This window comes from Oryctolagus cuniculus, chromosome 2, assembly GCF_051225735.1.
Source record: "Oryctolagus cuniculus isolate XC-2025 breed Fujian yellow rabbit chromosome 2, ASM5122573v1, whole genome shotgun sequence".
Lineage (NCBI taxonomy): Eukaryota > Metazoa > Chordata > Mammalia > Lagomorpha > Leporidae > Oryctolagus > Oryctolagus cuniculus.
The window spans coordinates 117368071-117387162 of record NC_142868.1 but is presented as its reverse complement, the minus strand read 5'-3'; the positions used below and the strand labels follow the sequence as shown (position 1 = coordinate 117387162).

The following is a 19092-nucleotide window of genomic DNA, read 5'->3' as shown; positions in this document are numbered from 1 at the left end:
AAAATGCCATTTTAAATAATACAGAGAGCCGGCGCCGTGGCTCAATAGGCTAATCCTCCACCTTGCGGCGCCGGCACACCGGGTTCTAGTCCCGGTCGGGGCGCCGGATTCTGTCCCGGTTGCCCCTCTTCCAGGCCAGCTCTCTGCTATGGCCAGGGAGTGCAGTGGAGGATGGCCCAGGTGCTTGGGCCCTGCACCCCATGGGAGACCAGGAAAAGCACCTGGATCCTGGCTCCTGCCATCGGATCAGTGCGGTGCGCCGGCTGCAGCGGCGGCCATTGGAGGGTGAACCAACGGCAAAGGAAGACCTTTCTCTCTCTGTCTCTCTCTCTCACTGTCCACTCTGCCTATCAAAAATAAAAAAAATAAAAATAAAAAATAAAATAAAATAATACAGAAATATGAAATGCATAGGAACACATTTTATGACACATATGCAAAATCTATGCATGAAGACTAGAAAATCTTAGAGAAGGAAATGTAAAAGGATGACCTCCACAAGGGACAGGTATGCTGTGGGCATAGGTCAGGAAGCCCAGCACCACTAAGACCTCAGTTCTCACACTGATCTGTAGATTCAACACAATGCCAATCAAAATCCCCGCAGACTTTCTATGTGTGTTAGAAATTAACCAGCTAGTGGTAAATCTAGAATGCAAATATAGAAGATCAAAAATAGTCAAAAACAATTTTGATAAAAAAACAGAATTGGAGGATTCACATTACTTGAAGTCGACACTTGCTCTCATGCTACAGTAAACACAATAGGATGAGGACAGAAATACAAATGAAAGGAACAAGTGAAATAGGGAGTCCAGAGATGGTGCTACACAGATGGTAGACTGAGCGTCTACAGAAGTACCGAGACCATGGAGAGGAGAAGTCTTTTCAACCAATAGAACAACTAAATATCCACGTGCAGAAACAAACAAATAAGCTAAGCTCAACTCTCCTTCACAGCACATGGTAAAGTTAACTCAAAGTGAACCACAGACCTAGACTTTAAGGGCCAAATCCACAACTTTTAAAAGATGACAAAGGATGACACGGATGCTGAGAGGTTAGACACAAAAACACTTGAATCTCATCAAAAACAGCATCTTCTCTTTCAAGATACACGCACGCAAATGGCAAGGCAGGTCACGAATTAGGAGCCATTTGCAAGTCACATACATAACAAAAGACTGCTACACAGAACTTCGGAAGCTATCTCACAACAGAATCTAAAAAAATCAAAATCTAGTTTAATAGAAAGGCCAAAACAGTTCAACAGGCACTTCGCTAAAGGTAAATGAATAACAAACAAACACAGGAAAAAGACTTGAGAAACTCAAGTCAAGACCACAATGGATACCGCAACACACCCACTAGAATGGCTAAAATGAGTAAGACTAGCAATACCAAGTGTCAGTGAGGATATGGAAAAGCTAGAAATCATTGCTGGTGGGAATGTAAAATGTTACAGTCACTTTGGAAACAGTTGGGCAATTTCTTACAAAGTTAAACATATGCATACCACAGAACCCCGCCACTCCACTTCTAGGTATTTATAGAAGGTAAATAAAAACATATGTCCGTGCCAAGACTTGTATGAAAATGTTCATAGAAGCCTTATTCATTATAGCCCAACAGGAACCAATCTGTATATTCCACCCTGGTTAATAAATTAACAAACTGTTTCGTTTCATTTCAAGGAATACCACCTCCCAACAAAAGGGAACAGATCATGGATACACGTCACCACTTGGATGGGTCTCAAAGGCATTTTGTTCAGTGACAGAAGCCAGATAGGAAAGCCTGCACACTAGGCCCCTCCATCTTCTATTCAATTACAGAAAAGGCAAATCAACAGCAAAAGAAAGAGTCGTGTTTTCCAGGAAATAAGGGGCAGAGAAGGGCTTGACCGTGAAATGGAACCCAGGAGCTTTTTGGGGTAATGGAGAAGTTCAGAATTTGAATTGCGGTGGTGGTTTTATGAGCACACACACTTGTCAAACTCATTCGTTGTGTACTTGAAATTGGTGGATTTAACATATATGAGTTTTTTATATGCATGATATATTTTAGCTCTGTCTTGATTTTTTTTACTTTAAAAAATTTACATAAAAGGAACAAATTTCATGTATTTCCTAACACAGTTTTAGGAGCATAATGATATTTCCTACCCTCTCTTACTTTTCTTATTTTTCTCTGAATTTTTACAATGACATGCTTTCAGCTGCCTTTAAAATCACAAGCTTAATCCTCCTCTACATAAAGAATTCAACAAGTAGTAAGGAGAAAAAGCACTATTCCTCAAGAGTATAGACAAGGGCTGCGAACGATAATCAATCTCGAAATGTGAATGTCGCACCTGTACACACACGGTATTTTTCAGCAGGCTCACCTCCCCAGCCACGGGGTTAGCCGTGTGACCCCACAGCCAAGGGCAGGCAGCCGTCCACTTGGCGTGGCTTCTGTGACAGCTGCTCTTCCCCTGAGCTGGCCTGCGCTGTTGCTCTCCGTCCCTCTCCCGTCCACCTGCCTGTCCGCTGAGCAGCGTGCAAGCAGTTGAGAGCTGCCCTAAGGGGAAGCACTGATCGCCTGGGGCTGCTGTGAAAGCAGCCACACTCCTAGAGGCTCAGAAGTTGGCTCTCTCAGGGTTCTGGAGGCTGGACGTCTGAGGACTGGGTCTCAGCAGGGCCAGCGTCTCCCTAGAGGCTCTTTCTTGCCTCTTTCAGCTCCTGCATCCCTTGGCTTCCTGTGGCATCGCTCCAACCTTTGCCTCCAGGGTCACAGGGCCTCTCCTGTGTCTGTCTCTGGGTTTCTTCGCCAGGAACACCACTCACACTGGGTTGACTCTACTGCGGTAAGATCCCGTCTTGATTTCATCACACCTGCAAAGACGCTATTGCCAAATAATGTCAAGTGCACAGGTCCTTGGGGGTGAGGACCTAAATCTATCATTTGAGGGGCTATGCTTCAACCCACAGAACAGGAGTAGACAGCGAGAGCCCAGGCTCTGCTTGGGTCGTAGAGCCACGGTCCAGGCCCTCGGCGGCCCACCTCTGTCTTCTCACTCTCACAGCAGGCGAGCACCTTAGCTGACACACTAGGCCTGCTCTAACAGCCCTTCCGGCTCTCTCCAGCAGGAGGACAGTGTGGCAGGAGGAAGCAGGGAACCGGGTGAGCAGGGGCTTGGTTCTTCCTTGCCAATCTCTCTTGACCCAGCCAGGCCTCTTCCACCATCTCAGCCTCGCTCCCTCCTTCCTCCGTGTGCTGAGTCAGGGGGCACACGGGACTTCCCGCAGCAAGCCACGTCAAAACCCCAGGGTGGTTTCCCCAGCTCCGGCAGCTGTGTTCCCAGCCTTGCCCACGTCCTGGTCCCAGCCGCTCTGCTAGGCTCAGTGTCCCCATGGCAGCTATTCTGCCTGCTCCCTAACTGGGCCCACCCTGAGCTCAGCCTGGGCTCTCCACCCCACCCACTCATTCTCACAGAGCCCTGCACCCACCCGCTCCCACAGCCTTCCAGGCAGCAGTCTCCTGCCCCCCCCCCCCCTTTCTGGCCAGTGCCTCTTCTGTGCACTGCTCGGATACTTGGTCTTTAGTTTAAAATAGGATGAGCAGAACCCGGGGTGTGGGGTGTTCAGGCAAATGCACCAGGCCCTTTCAGTGTCATCATCTGTGTGTTTCCACCTGCTGAGTGTTTCAGGCTCTTCTCTTTGACGGCATCTAAAAACTCTACCCTTGTGCCCAGCTCCAAATCTATTGCTGTGCCTTTTGAATTATTTTACTGTGCTTATTATAAAAAATGTTTTTAAATTTATTTGAGAACAAAGGAGGGGGGGGAGAGAGAGAGAGAGAGAGAGAGAGAGAGAGAGAGAGAGAGAAAACACGCTTCCATCTGCTGGTTCACTCCTCACATATCCACAATGGCCAAGGCTGGGCCAGCCTGGACAAGAGTTCCAAACACAATCCGGGTAACAAGGACCCAGTGGCTGAATTATCACAGTGCCTCTCAGCGTCTGTATTAGCAGGAAGTTGAAGTCAAGAGTTGGAGCCAGGGAAGGGCAGCCAGTTCTACCTTATAGGATACTGGCATCTCAACCTAGGCCAAACGTCTACCACATAGTGCACCTGTTGTTAAATCTGCCCTCTCCTTTTTAATCTCACTGTGAATGGAATCAGGAGGTAAAGAAGAGGCCAGTCCAGATCAATGGGCTCACTTGGATACCAGCGTCCATGACGCACTAAGGCGCTAGTCACAAGGTTTTCAAAAAGTTCATGGAAAACGATGTTAGGAAAACACTATGGATGGACTCCAATTTTTTTTTTTTTGCACCAGAATTAGCTTATCTTTTAAGTATACTTTTCATAATCTTTTTGAAGTATCCTCACATGTCAAACGATGCCCATGAAATGCACAGTATAATACGACATGCAATTATTGTAACACATTCTATCAGATAAGTAAATGCAGATCACACACGAATTTCCCCTTACTTCCTGCTCTTCTCTCTCTGGTGCTCAGCTTTCCCTGCCATCTGCAGTAGTCCATCAGTGGCACTCGTAAAGTCAGGGAAAACAGGACAGGCCCAATCTCCCCAGGACCCCAACTCAGTGCCTCCCTCTCAGCCCAGGCAGGGGCGCCCAGGACACCCCTGGGTCTTGCTCTCGTCTCTGAGTGGCAGCCCTGGCTGGTGTGGGCAGAGCCCCAGGCTGTCTCCCTGCAGAGTCCCGGGAAGCCACACTGTGTGTCTTTCTGGGCTGCGCTGGCCTCACAGGCATCCACCCCGGCCTGGGCCGGGCCAGGAGGAGCCACTCCTCACCTGTGCAGCCCCATTGCCGCCTTCCTGCCTCTCTTCCTGTTTGCCTTTTTGTCTTTCCTGTGTGTCTCTGTGTGTGCACTTCAGATACTTTTTTCCATCTTCTTGTACCTTTATGTTTCTTTTTGTATTTTTATGTCTTTTTATTTTGTTTCTATGATATATAATTTTCTCTCTCTCTCTCTCTCTGGCTTAGATGAGTTCTTTTTATCTCTGTCTCTTTTTTTCTGGGTTTACTTAACCACTTTTAAGTTCTTCTATATTTTAATTTTTCTACATCCCTCTGGTCTTTTCATACTGTTTGGCCTTTCTGGTTTTTTCCCCTCTCCTTTTGTATTTTAATTTCTGTGTTTCTCTTCTCCCTTGGTTTTTCCTGGGTTAATTTAACTGCTTGCTCTGTCGCTCTTCTCTCACTTGTTTGCACCCAAAATCATTGCTCCCTCTTCCCTTTAGATTTTCCCCACTTACACGTGGTTTCCTCTGCCCGGCTTTGGCAAGCACAGCCCATATCCCCCCTCCCCTCAGGGTCCTCTTTTTCTGACCCCTCTCCAAAAGCTGGCACCCTCTTCCTGTACCCACAGGCAGGCGCTGGCCAGTCCCCAAGCAGTCTCCCCGACCTCAGGAGTTGTTGGACGGAACAGCAGGTGCCTCCCAGGGCACTTTCTGACCTGGGAAAGCGGGATTCTTTGCACCTGGGCTTTGAACCTGAGCAAGCACTCTAAGATACGGGGACACATGGTAGCTGACCTCCTGCTATGGCTGAGAAAGAGAAGCTACTGGAGGAAGGACATAGGGGCACCCTTCCATCTCCAGCTCCAGCCTGCAGGAGAAGTGTACGGCCTCCAAATGACCCAGACAGAACTGTGTCCTGGCTTAGGGGGGCTCAGAGGAACGGCCAGTGGTGGGCTTCCTGTCTGGACTCGGAGGCCCAGGAAGAGGCTGCCGCGTGGTCACAGTGCACTGGGCACTCTGCCCTGCGGCTCCCTCACTCCTTGCTGGTCCCCAGCTCTGCACCAGCCTCCAGTGTACCCGAACCTCTCCAGCTGCTGGGCCAGGATCCACCTTGGCACTGGCACATGGTGTAGGCTAGGTTCTCAATACACACACCCACGTTCAGGCACACATACCTCCCCTTTATCCTGAGCTACATCCATTTACAAACCACATGACACCCTCTCTGGCTTCAGATATTTAAACATGCAATTTTCTCTCTTTCTTTGCATGAACACCTCCTCCAGGAAGTCTCCCAGCAGCACCCCCAACCCCTGTGTGGTTTAGGTGACCTGCTCTGAGCTCTCCCCAAACTGGCACCTGCATCCACAGAAGTTCTTGCCGGGCCACAGTAGGAGCAGGGCTCTGACCAGGCCAGGACTGAGGCCGCCCCAGCCCCCAGCACTGTGCAGGGCTTCCAGTCTAAACCAACGGCCACCTGAAGACAGCCCCTCCCACGGGGGCTGGGGATCACTCAGGTGGACACAGTAGGCGAGAGTAGGGAAGATGGGGGTTTAGAGCCCCGAGGAGTATGGAAGGTAAATTCAGCGGAGAGGGCCAGTCTCCCACTGCACCGAAGCCCTGGGCCTCCCAGGGTCTCTGCAGCCTCTCACCTCCAGGCTGAGGCGCCGCAATGGGAGTGTGCCCCAGGGACAGCCTGCATTCCCGGTGCAGACTTGACCATCTTGTTCCACGCAGGAGTCCCCACGGTGGGAACCTGCATGTGTGGGCCCTGACCTGTTTCTGAAGCTGCCGTCTGCTGCAGTTTAACAGGGATCGTCAGAACATGTCACCTACAGAGGGTCTCGGCCAACCGCATCCGTTACTTCCTGCCTTCTCCTCCTCCTTCCCCGCTTTCGTGGCAAGTAGAGTCTGCGTCTCATCCTGCGGCCTTTCGGAATAGGAAGTGATGGTTGGGCGATCATGCTCTTTGGTCCCTTAGTGCACATCCAAAGTCAATCTTGCTAATTTCCAGTGATAGATATGTAAACAAATATTTGATGCCTTCTCCCTTTCTTGACAGCTTCCTGTTGCAAAGTGTCTCCTGACCTTCTGGTAAGTGGAGGAGTAGATGGCGCAGTCAGTAGGCCTCAAATAGATTCTACAGGCACCAAGGCGTGCGTTTGGAGTAGGGTCAGCCAGAAAGATCTTGTTTCAAAAACATGATCTTCACCTTCAGCTGAAGTCTGTGTTATGCAACCTGACTGCCCTGGGTGACGGCTTAAAGCTGACAAAAGGCAGGGAAATGGACATTTAATACAGGAAAGAAATGCATGCGGCTGCAGGATCTTTGTTTCTTGAATCTCTGTAGCAGCAGCCCAGCGGGTGCTGGGCCCCCGAGGCAGCTGGTGGAGGCCCTCTTGGGGCCCTGGATGAAAGGCAACGGGTCTAGCACTCAGAAAATCCACCCTCTGGGGGGCTGGGGGGAGCCCAGTGAGGAGGCAACTGGCATACAGAGCTCTAAACACCACTGACGCCACGGCAACTGGGGCCTCCCAGGGCTGGGTGTTGGCATCCCCACCAAGAGCACCCCAGCGCCCCAGTGCGCCGGCCAGAGCCCCGGGGCCCCCTTTGGCTTGCTCCCCATCCAAGGGCCCTGCACCCCGATCCTAGCTCCTGCAACCACTTTAGTTCAGGTTGCACGGGCGCTCTTTGGGGCAACTTTGAACAGTCAGCCCTCGGCACTGGCTGCTCTAGGTTCTTCCCATGACACCAGGTGATCAGGCCTTGGCCCCCATCCCTCACCTCCATCCCTCTCTTCCCTTCCCCTCTACCCTGTCACCTGAGATGCCAATGGCTTCATGCGGACACTGCACACGCCCGGGGTTCGTTGACATCCCCAGGCCTGGCCGCAGAAGTCCAGCCCCACCCGTGGCCTGGCGATGACTGGCAGTAGTGCTGCCTGCCGTTTGTCATTCAAGACGCAGCTCTGTTCTCATGGCTGTCCCTTGCCCCTGGGCCTTCCCCAACCCACAGAGGGAGGCAGCCCTTCCTCTGCCCTCCCTCCCTCCCTGCACTGCCCCTTGCCCATACTATCGCCGCCCCTCCCTCCCAGGCAGAGTTCGTCGAGGACAGGGATTACGTCTGAGTCACTCTTGCACCCCAGAGCTGGCATCGTGCCTGGCACACGTGAGTCACAGGGAGCAGCATTTTCCAAACAAGGACCTGGTCAGTAACATCAGAGTGCTAGCAGGCCTTTTCCCCCCTTAACAGTTTATTTAATTTGATTTAAGTGTGTATCTGAAGTGTCAACTAGCCATCTTTGTTTATTTCACTGCCACTAAAGGGGCTTATAGTTTTGGCTTTAGGAATTGTGAAACCAGCACACGCTTCCGAACTTCAAGACAACCTCTGGGCTTCTGCACATGTGGTGGGGAGAGGGGGGTGGGGGACTTGTGAGTTGCAGGTGAGCTCAGCTCTGGGATTAAGCAACAACAGCAACAAAACCAGTCTGTCCCATTGCCTCCGGGGCTGGGGCCGGAGAGCGGGGCAGGGAGGCAGGACTCTGAGCAGGTTGCCAAGAGCCGCCCTGTGGGGTTCCAGGTCAGCGAGCAGCTCTCTGTCCTCACCAGCAAGCCGCGAAGGAGGCAGGTGGGCAGGCTGGAAACAGCAGTGCCTTCAGAGGAGTTCAGACCCTGAACAGGGACCACCTGGTGTCCTTCTCTGCACTAAGGAGGGTGCTGACCAGAGGTCGCCTGGGTGCTTGGTCCTCAGCGCCTGGCCTTTGCTAGGTGAGCCCTGTCCCCAGCTCAGCCTGTGGTGCCAGAAGCTTCCCTGAACCTACCTTGCGTGCTGCTGGAGGCAGGGAGGGCCGGCACCACTGCTGGGCTCGTGGGGGAGCAGCGAGGATGTGCCGCCCGACGGCTCTGGGTCCCGCTATCAGGCTGCTGGCTGTGTGGCAGAACCCTGGGCTCAGGACTGTGGCTCACTACAGGAAAAACTCGACAGACGTCCATATCTTAGCTCTGCTCACTGGCCTTGTAGTTGGCAGACTGAAAGTAGAATGATGGGCCCAGTCCTGGGTACCCCATTGCTACCATCTCCTGCAGGTCCTGTCCCGGGAGTCCACTCCCTAATCAGCAGGAACTTCAGTTACTTACACACTAAGTGGTGTCTTCTCAATGCTAACTCCTCAGCCACGAGCTCAGAGTTGCACATGCACGCGTAAATCCACCTGTCTCTGAAATGGGGCTCCGGCTTGTCCCCTCGTCCTGTCTGGGTGACTCAGCAACTTTCCAGGATTGCTCTTTCCTTACCACCCAGCCAGGGAGAGATGTCTGCGACCCTGGCCACTTGCCTAGACCACCACGGTCACCTCTGCTGTCCATGCTGCTGGCTAGCCTGGGCACCCACAAGCCTAGACCACCACCATCACCTCTGGCATCCATGCTGTTGGCTAGCCTGGGCACCACTGCTGGTTTTTTTTGTTTGTTTGTTTGTTTTTTTTAATGTGACTCTGAATTCTGGCTCAGAATTGACACTTGGTGAATGCTAGTTATTACTGGTCATTGCTTCTGTCCCCCAGTTGGTCAGTCAGGATTCAACAGCTGAGGCCTCTTGCTCTGGGCATCTATGTTTCCAACGTCTTATACAAAAAGACAAAGTATCTATAATACGCTCAGCCTATCTAACCGCCGTGAGGCACAGTTGCAGTTACGCCTTTAAATGCTTTCATTAAGATGTGAAGTGCACAGTCAGACGTGTGGCATGCGTAAATCTATGTCTGCGGTTCAAGGCCCTTTCACACATGTATATACCCACGGAAGTCAAGGTATAGAGCATGCCCCCTACCCAAGGAAGCACCACCTGCTCGCACTGAGTGAGGCTCCCATCACCATCAAATTGTTTCACCCTCCTGATCGTCACACCCAGGGAATCAGACAGGCGACCTCTGGCTGGAGGCTGCTTCCACCCAACAGGACGCCTGCACCGTGGAGCAGTCATTTATCCCTTTTCATTGCCGACTACTATTCCACCGTGTGGACTGCATTTCGCTAGGCTGATGAACATTGGACCTGCAGTTTCTGGGTTTTGTGTTAACACTAACAAAGCTGACGACCCCTGTTTATAGGCCTCTTTGTGAACACGCGTTTGCATCTCTCTCCACCAGCTATCTATGAGGGCAGTGCTGGGTCACGGGGCAGACGCACAGTCAACCATTAAGGAATTGCCAAGCTGCTTGGCAAATAAGTTATTACATTTTAGATTCACCAGACGCACAGTCAACCATTAAGGAACTGCCAAGCTGCTTGGCAAATAAGTTATTACATTTTAGATTCACCAGTGGTTGTGAAAGTTTTGGTTGCTCTGTATCGCAGCCAGGATTAAGCGCTGCCATTCATTTTAGTTTAATGATTTCAGTGGGTGTGTTGTGGTATTTCATTGTGGTTTTAATTTCTATTTCCCTCATGACTAATCAGACAATGCAAAGTTTCACGATTCGTTAGCCATCTGTTATCTTCTTTCATGAAGTGTCTTTTTGAGTTTGCCTTGCCATTTCTCTTAGATCGTGTCTTTTCGTTATTGCAATGTAAGTGTTTTTTTGTTTTGTTTTGTTTTGTTTTTTTATTCTGGATAAAAGTGTTTTGTCAGATACATCCATTGCAAATAATTCCTCCAAGCTCCTGGTTTGCATTGGTACTCACGCATTCTCAATGGTGTCTTTTAGAGGACAAAATTTTTATGCTTATAGAACAATTTATCAAAGTTTAATTTGATAATTAGGATTTTTGTCTTTCCAAGAAATTTTAGCTTATGCCAATTTTACCAAAATATTCTCCTATTTTCTTCTAAGAATTTTATAGTTTTTCCTTTTTACTTTTAAGCCTCTGATCAACTATAAATCAACTTTTGTGTATCATATCAGAAGTAGGTCACATTCAAATATTTAGTTGTTTCTCACATCATTGGAAAAAAGGATCTTTTTCATCAATGAATTTCCTTTGAACTTGTGACAAGAATCACTTGAACATCACATGTGGGTCACATTTCTGGATTCCATAATGTTCCATAGACCTCATTCCAACGCCCTCCTGCCTGGGTTCCTGCAGCCCTGGACCAAGCGATGAAACCAGCTGGCAGCACCTTGCCCATCTCTTCAGATTCTCCCAAAGCTGTCTCCCCTGCCTCAGCCAGTTGCATTTCCACGTGAATTCCCAGGTGCGGTGGAAAGTCTGCATAGACGCTCCTGCTGAGATTCTGACTGAGATGGCCCTGCACCCGGAGACCCACCGAGCAGGATGAACTCAGCAATGCCCTGTCGGCAGGAAGCTGGAGTGGGAGCAGAGCAGGAACTGACACCAGGGAACCCAATGGAGGCCTTAACTGCCAAGCCAGGTGCCCACGCCATTATATGATCATACAGTGTTCTTGTTCATTTTGTGAATTTCAATACTGATTCATATTTTCAATTTTAAACCAACTTCTCATCCTTAGAGTAAACACCACTCGATTGCATTTTCCTTTTTTTTTTTTTTTTTTTTTTTACTGTTGCTGAATCACCAGTATTTATGTATTTCTACCTATATTCATGGAGAATATTAGTATGGAGAATATTAGTTTTTTCTTTGTACTGTATTTATTAACTTTCAGCATCAGTGTTTTACTGGTTTTTTGAAAGGGTTTTATGAATAGCTCTTATTATTTTCTCCCTAAACATTTGATAGAATTCAAATAGTGAGATGCTGTGCACTGGGAACTCTCTTTGTCAGAATATTTCCATTATAAATTAAGTTCATTTAATGGATAATTGTAGATCTTCCACTTTTTTGTTAGCCTTTTTTTTATTTGACAGGTAGAGTTATAGAGAGTGAGAGAGAGAGACAGAGATAAAGGTCTTCCTTTCACTGGTTCACCCCCTAAATGGCCACTACGGCCGGCACTGCGCCGATCTAAAGCCAGGAGCCAGGTGCTTCTTCCTGGTCTCCCATGTGGGTGCAGGGCCCAAGCACTTGGGCCATCCTCCACTGCACTCCTGGGACACAGCAGAGAGCTGGACTGGAAGAGGAGCAACCGGGACTAGAACCCGGTGCCCATATGGGATGCCGGTGCCGCAGGTGGAGGATTAACCAAGTAAGCCATGGCACTGGCCTTTTGAGAGTTCAATTTTTCCATGAATGTATTCTAAGTTCTTCAATGTATTTGCACTGTTGTTGGTAGCCTTCTCCTGTGGTATCGTGCTGTAATGTCGATGCTGTATGCTATGCTGTGTACCCACTCTTGACGTTGTCAGTTGGTACTTTACCTCTTTTCTCTTGATCAGTGCTGCTGGGGTCAACCAATCTTGTTAGTCATTTCAAGGGACAAACTTTGAAGTGTGTTGATTTTCTCTGTAGTTTGCTCCCCATTTCATTGGTTCCCACTCATCTTTATTGTCACCTTGACTCCATTTCTTTTACTTTTCATTTTCCAGCTTCTTAAGGCAAGAGGTAACCTCACTTATTTCAAACTTTTTATTTCCTAGGATAAAATATCTATAAACTACCCCCCCAAAACTCCTTTCCCTGCACCCACAAGGTGTGTTATGTGATACTTTCATTACTTTGCAGTTTGAAATATTTTCTAATTCCCCTTAGGAGTCTTTCTTTGATTCACAGTTTATTTTAAAATGCATTGCTTATTATTCAATCACTTGGGAGATTTTCCAGCCATCTTTATGTTATTGATTTCTAGTTGAAGTCCATTGTCAGCACACAATGTACTCTGTGTTATTTCAATCTTTTAAGAATTACTTTGAGTCCTGCTCTATGGCCAGCACGATAGCTCTGTGTATAACTTCAATAAAAGTTAATAAACATCAAGGGGGCTGGGCTAGATGAGAAGACTGTTCACACGTTCTGAAGTCATAGTGAATAGCTGCTTGTTTCTTTAATTACTGGATTTGTGTGTTTCTCTCCTGGTTCTGTCAATTTCTGCTTCCTGTATTTTAAATCTCTGTTAAGATGCATGCCTACTTGGGATTACTCTGTCTTCTTGATGAACTGAACCTTTAATCATCATCAAAGGATCCTCCTTCTTGGTAACACACTTGTCTTTCTCTGTGCTTTATCTGATACTAATTTATGCTCTTATGCTCAGCAGTTGCAGGCTCTAGCTTTTCCAGTCGTCATCTCTACAGTCAAAGCATATTGATGGATCTTGATTATTTTTAACCCTCTATGACAATATCTGCCATTTAACTCAAACACTCGGATCACTTATATCTAGTGTAATTATTGATATTGTCGGGTTTAAATATATCATGCTGCTCTTTGAAGTCCTTTGATTTTGATCCCTTCCTCCATGTCTTCTTTAGGATTAACTGAGTTTTTTTGGCTTTTGCCTCAGTTTACTTTTAAATTATAATATATATATTTTTTCTTATGATGATGTCTTAAATTAATATTATTTCATTTCATATAGACTGCAAGAAAGTTACAATAGCATAATCCCATTTAGACTATAAGCAATCCTTTATGCTGCTGATACCATATTTCACTTCTAAACAAATAACTGTAATTATTTTTTCTTTAAACAGCCAAACAAATTAGAAAAAGTTAAAGAAGGAAAAAGAAATAATATTATCTACAATGTAGCACTTACAGTGTTCTATCTTTTTTTTCTTTTTACTTTATTTATTTGACAGGTAGACAGAGAGAGAGAGACAGAAAGGACAGAGAGAAAGGTCTTCCTTCTGCTGGTTCACTCTCCAAATGGCTGCCAGGGCCAGCGCTGCGCCGATCCGAAGCCAGGAGCCAGGTGCTTCTTCCTGGTCTCCCATGGGGTGCAGGGCCCAAGCACTTGGGCCATCCTCCACTGCACTCCCGGGCCACAGCAGAGAGCTGGACTGGAAGAGGAGCAACCGGGACTAGAACCCGGCACCCATATGGGATGCTGGCGCAGCAGGTGAAGGATTAACCAAGTGAGCCATGGCGCCTATCTTAAGTTTAGATCTTAAGTTTAGTTTTGTTTTGCTTAGCTTGAAGTACTATTATAAGGTTCTTAGCATTTCTTGTAATACAGGTCTGCTGGTTACAAATTCTATCATTTCTCCTTTACTGAAATCTCTTTTATTGCGTTACATATATGGATCTAGAACTCTAAGCAGAACTTTTCTTCCCCCTTTCAGCAGCAATTTAAGGAGCTTTCCACTGTCCTCTGGCTTTACAGCTCCCTGCGAGGGGCCGGCCATCGTTCCTACCACTGCTTTCCTGGGTCTAATGTTCTTTTTTTTCTTTTTTTTTTTTTTAAAGATTTTATTTATTTATTTGAAATTCAGAGTTACACAGAGAAGGAGAGGCAGAGGGAGAGAGAGAGAGAGAGAGAGGTCTTCCATCTGCTGGTTCACTCCCCAGATGGCCACAATGGCTGGAGCTGCACTGATCTGAAGCCAGGAGCCAGGAGCTTCTTCCTGGTCTCCCACGCGGGTGCAGGGGCCCAAGGACCTGGGCCATCTTCCACTGCTTTCCCAGGTCATAGTAGAGAGCTGGACTGGAAAAGGAGCAGCCGGGTCTCAAACTGGCACCCAAATGGGATGCCGGCACTGCAGGCGGTGGCTTTACCCACTACACCACAGCGCTGGCCCCAATCTTCTTTCTTTTCTAGCTACTTTCACTATTGACTCTCTGTCTGGTTTTAAGCAGTTTTATGTGCTGGTGTGTGTGTGTGTGTGTGTGTGTTTGTTTGCTTTTAATCCTCTCTTGTTAGAATCTTTGCTGAGCTTTCTGGATTTGTATATTTTTTATAAAATATAAAAATTGTATATTTGACCAACACTTTTTTCTGTCCCATTCTCTCTCTCATCTTCTTTTGAGACTCCAGTTACATATGTATTATATGAGACACTGTCCCACAAACCACCAAATCTCTGCTCATTTTCAATTCGCAATAATCATGTCTCAGATAAACCTCATTAGCTAGGATACTGCCACTGTGCAAAGCTGAATACCTGTTCATTTTATCCATATTTTCTTTTTCTCTGTCATTAGTTTGGATGATTTCTATTGATATATCTTAAAGTTTATTGCTGATTTCCTCTCTTGTGTGCAGATTGTTTTTAATCTCATCCAATTGGTTTTTAGATTTATAGCATCATATTTTTCAATTCTAGAATTTCTATTTAACTTTTTTTAATGTTTTCCAAAAATCTTGGCAGATTTCCTATCTCTTGTCCATTATATCCATATGCTCCTGCCCATTCTTTAATAAACTCATATTTTTTTTTTATTTTTTTGACAGGCAGAGTAGACAGTGAGAGAAGAGACAGAGAGAAAGGTCTTCCTTTGCCCTTGGTTCACCCTCCAATGGCCACCACGGCTGGCGCACTGCAGCCGGCGCACCGCGCTGATCTGATGGAAGGAGCCAGGTACTTATCCTTGTCTCCCATGGGGTGCAGGGCCCAAGGACTTGGGCCATCCTCCACTGCACTCCCGGGCCATAGCAGAGAGCTAGCCTGGAAGAGGGGCAACTGGGACAGAATCCGGCGCCCCGACCGGGACTAGAACCTGGTGTGCTGGCACCGCAAGGAGGAGGATTAGCCTAGTGAGCTGCGGCGCCGGCCTAATAAACTCATAATTTTATTTAAAACCTCTTACCTGCTCTTTCAATACCTGGGTCATTTGTCAGTCTTTCTCTTGAGTGTGGGTCACATGTTCTTCTTCATTTGCATGTCTGGCAATGTGTACTGGGCACTGAAAATATTACTGAATCTGAATCCTGTCTTGCTACAGATATTGCTGAGTTTCATCAAGATGTAGCTAAATTACTATCAGCAAAATACCAAAAACTCTGCTCATACAATACCAAAATTATGTGAGCAGACAATATATTAAAACTATATTTGGGCCAGCACCACAGCTCAATAGGCTAATCCTCCACCTGCAGTACCGACACACCGGGTTCGGGTTCTAGTCCTGGTTGGGGCACCAGATTCTGTCCCGGTTGCTCCTCTTCCAGTCCAGCTCTCTGCTGTGGCCCGGGAGTGCAGTGGTGGATGGCTCAAGTGCTTGGTCCCTGCACCCACATGGGAGACCAGAAGAAGCACCTGGCTCCTGGATTCAGATCAGTGCGGTGCACCGGTCATTGCGGTCATTGGAGGGTGAACCAACAGAAAAGGAAGACCTTTCTCTCTGTCTCTCTCTCACTGTCCACTCTGCCTGTCAAAAACAAAACAAAACAAAACAAAAACTATATTTGGAAAAATGTCAGGACCATGTCAGTGCTTATCAATAATAACCTTGAATGTAAATGGCCTAGTTTTCTAATTAAAAGACATAGGCTGGCTGAATTGATAAAAAAAACAAGACCCATCTACTTGCTGCCTACAAGAAACACACCTCACCAACAAAGATAGATACAGAATGAAAGTTAAAGGATGGAAAAAGGTATTCCACGTTATCGGAAAGCAAAAGCAAGCAGGTGTAGCCCTTCTAATGTCAGACAAAATAGACTTCAACACAAGAACTGTTAAGAGATAAAGAAGGGCATAATGTAATAATTAAGGGATTGATTCAACAGGAAGGTATGACTATAGTAAATGTATATGCACCCAACACCAGGGTGCCTGGCTATTTAAAATAAAGGTTAATGGATCTTAAAGGGAACATGGACTCCAGTACAATACAGATCAATTAGATAAAAAATCGACAAAGAGGGGCCGGTGCTGTGCTGCAGTAGGTTAATCCTCTACCTGCAGCACCGGCATTCCATATTGGTGCCTGTTCTAGTCCCAGCTGCTCTTCTCCCAATCCAGCTCTCTGTTGTGGCCTGGGAAAGCAGCTGAAGATGTCCCAAGTGCTTGGGCCCCTGCACCCATGTGAAAGTCCAGGAAGAAGCACCTGGCTCCTGGCTTTGGATCAGTGTAGCTCTGGCTGTTGCGGCCATTTAGGGAGTAAACCAACAGAAAGAAGACCTTTCTCTCTGTCTCTCCCTCTCACTGTCTGTAAGTCTACCTCTCAAATAAATAAATAAAAAAACTTTAAACAATTGACAAAGAAACAACAGAGCTAATCTGCACTGTGGACCATGTGGACCTAATTGATAGCTACAAAACATTGCATTGCACAGCTACAGAATACACACTCTTTTCATCACTGCATGGAGTTTTCTCTAGGATAGACCATATTCTAGGCCATAAAGCAATTCTCAACAAATTTTTAAAAAATTGAAATCATACCATGTGTCTTTTCTGATCACAATGGAATGAAGCTGAAAATTAACAACTTAAGAAATTCTAGAAAATATGTAAACACATGGAAATTATACAACATGCTCCTAAATTAACAATGAGTCATAGAAGAAATAAAAAATTCCTAGAAATGAATGATGACAAAACAACTTATATCAAAACTTATGGGATACAGCAAAAGCAGTGTTAAGAGGGAATTTTATAGCAATTAATGCCTATATCAAGAAATTAGAAAGGCATCAAATAAATGATCTAACAATGCATCTCAAGGACCTAGTAAAACATTAGCAAATCAGACCCAAAATTAGTAGAAGGAAAGAAATAATTATTATTAGAGTAGAAATAAACAAAGTTGAAACAACAAATAAGAAAGATCAGTGAAATGAAGAGCTGATTAAAAAATAAGCAAAACTGATACAAGATTATCCCAACTAACCAAAAAATGGAGAAGACTATAATTAATAAAATCAGAAGTGAAAAAGATGTTACAACAGATACCACAGAAATAAAAAGAATCATCAGGAATTACTACAGCTATATGCCAAAAAATTGGAAAATCTAGAAGAAATGGATAGATTTCTGGACACATACAATTTACCCAAACTGAGTCATGAAGACCTAGAAAATTTAAGTAGACCAATAATCAAAATGGAAATTGAATCAGTAATAAAGATCCTCCTAACAAAGAAAAGCCCAGGACTGGGTGGCTTCACTGCTGAATTCTACCAAATCTTTAAAGAAGAACTAACTCCAAATTCTTCTCAACTATTCAAAACAATTAAAAGGGAGCAGATCCTCCCAAACTCCTTTAATTCCAAAACCAGAAAAACATACAACAAAGAAAGAGAACTATATACACATATCACTCATGAATATAGATGCAAAAATACTCAACAAAATACTAGCTAATTGAATCCAACAACACATCATGAAAGTCATTCTCCAGACCAAGTAGGATTTATTGCTGGTATTCAGGGATCAATGATTTGGATCAATAACTATGAGACATCCCATTAACAAACTGAAAAATAAAAACCATATGATTATTTCAATAGATGCAGAGAAAGCATTTGATAAAACATAACATCCTTTCATGATAAAAACCTTAAGCAAATGGGTATAAAAGGAGCATTCTTCAACAAAATCAAGGCAATGTATGACAAACCCACAGCCAGTATCTCGTGGAGTGGGGAAAAGTTGGAAGCATTCCCACTGAGATCCAGGACCAGACAGGGATGCTCACTCTTACAATACCATTCAACATAGTACTGAAAGTTTTAGCCTGAGACTTTAGGCAAGAAAAAAAATCAAAGGGATACAAATTGGAAAAGAGGAAGTCAAATTATCCCTGTTTGCAGATGACATGATCCTTTATCTAGGGCACTGAAAGACTCCACTAAGAGACTACTGGAACTCATAAGAAAGTTTGGTAGAGTTGCAGGATATAAAATTAACAGACAAAAATCAATAGCCTTTGTATACACAAACAATGCCTTGGCTGAGAAAGAACTTGTAAGATTAGTACCATTCACAATAGCTACAAATTTAAGTACTTTAGAATAAATTTAACCAAGGATGTGAAAGATGTCATTTGAAAATTATAAAACATTAAAGAAATAAATAGAATACTCTCTAAAATGGAAAAAACCTTCCATGTTCATGGATTGGAAGAATTACTATCAACAAAATGTTCATATCTCCCAAAGCAATTTACAGATTCAGCAAAACAAACAAAACACCAAGGACATTCTTCTCAGATCTAGAAAAAACTATGCTAAAATTCATATGGAAACACAAGAGACCAAGAATAGGTAAAGCAATCTTAAACAAGAAAAACAAAGCTGGTGGCATCACAATACCAGATTTCAAGACATATTACAGGGCCGTTATAAAAAAAAAATAGCTTGGTACTGGCACAAAAATAGACATGTAGACCAAGCAACAGAATAGAAACCCCAGAAATTTATCCAGGCATCTATAATCAACTAATATTTGACAAAGGAGCTAAAATCAATCCCTGGAGAAGGGAGAGTCTCTTCAACAAATGGTGCTGGAAAATTGGATCTACATATGCAGAAGTATGAAACAAGACCCCTACCTTACACCTTATACAAAAATCAACTCAAAATGGAT

At 45.5% G+C, this 19092-nt stretch overlaps 1 protein-coding gene and 1 pseudogene across 7 annotated transcripts in view; both read right to left on the bottom strand.

Moving 5' to 3' along the window:
• Positions 1 to 19092, bottom strand: part of ACOXL (acyl-CoA oxidase like) — a 371290-nt gene that overhangs the window by 86878 nt on the left and 265320 nt on the right. The window lies entirely within an intron of this gene.
• On the bottom strand, positions 14645 to 14715 carry LOC138848848 (U4 spliceosomal RNA; annotated as a pseudogene).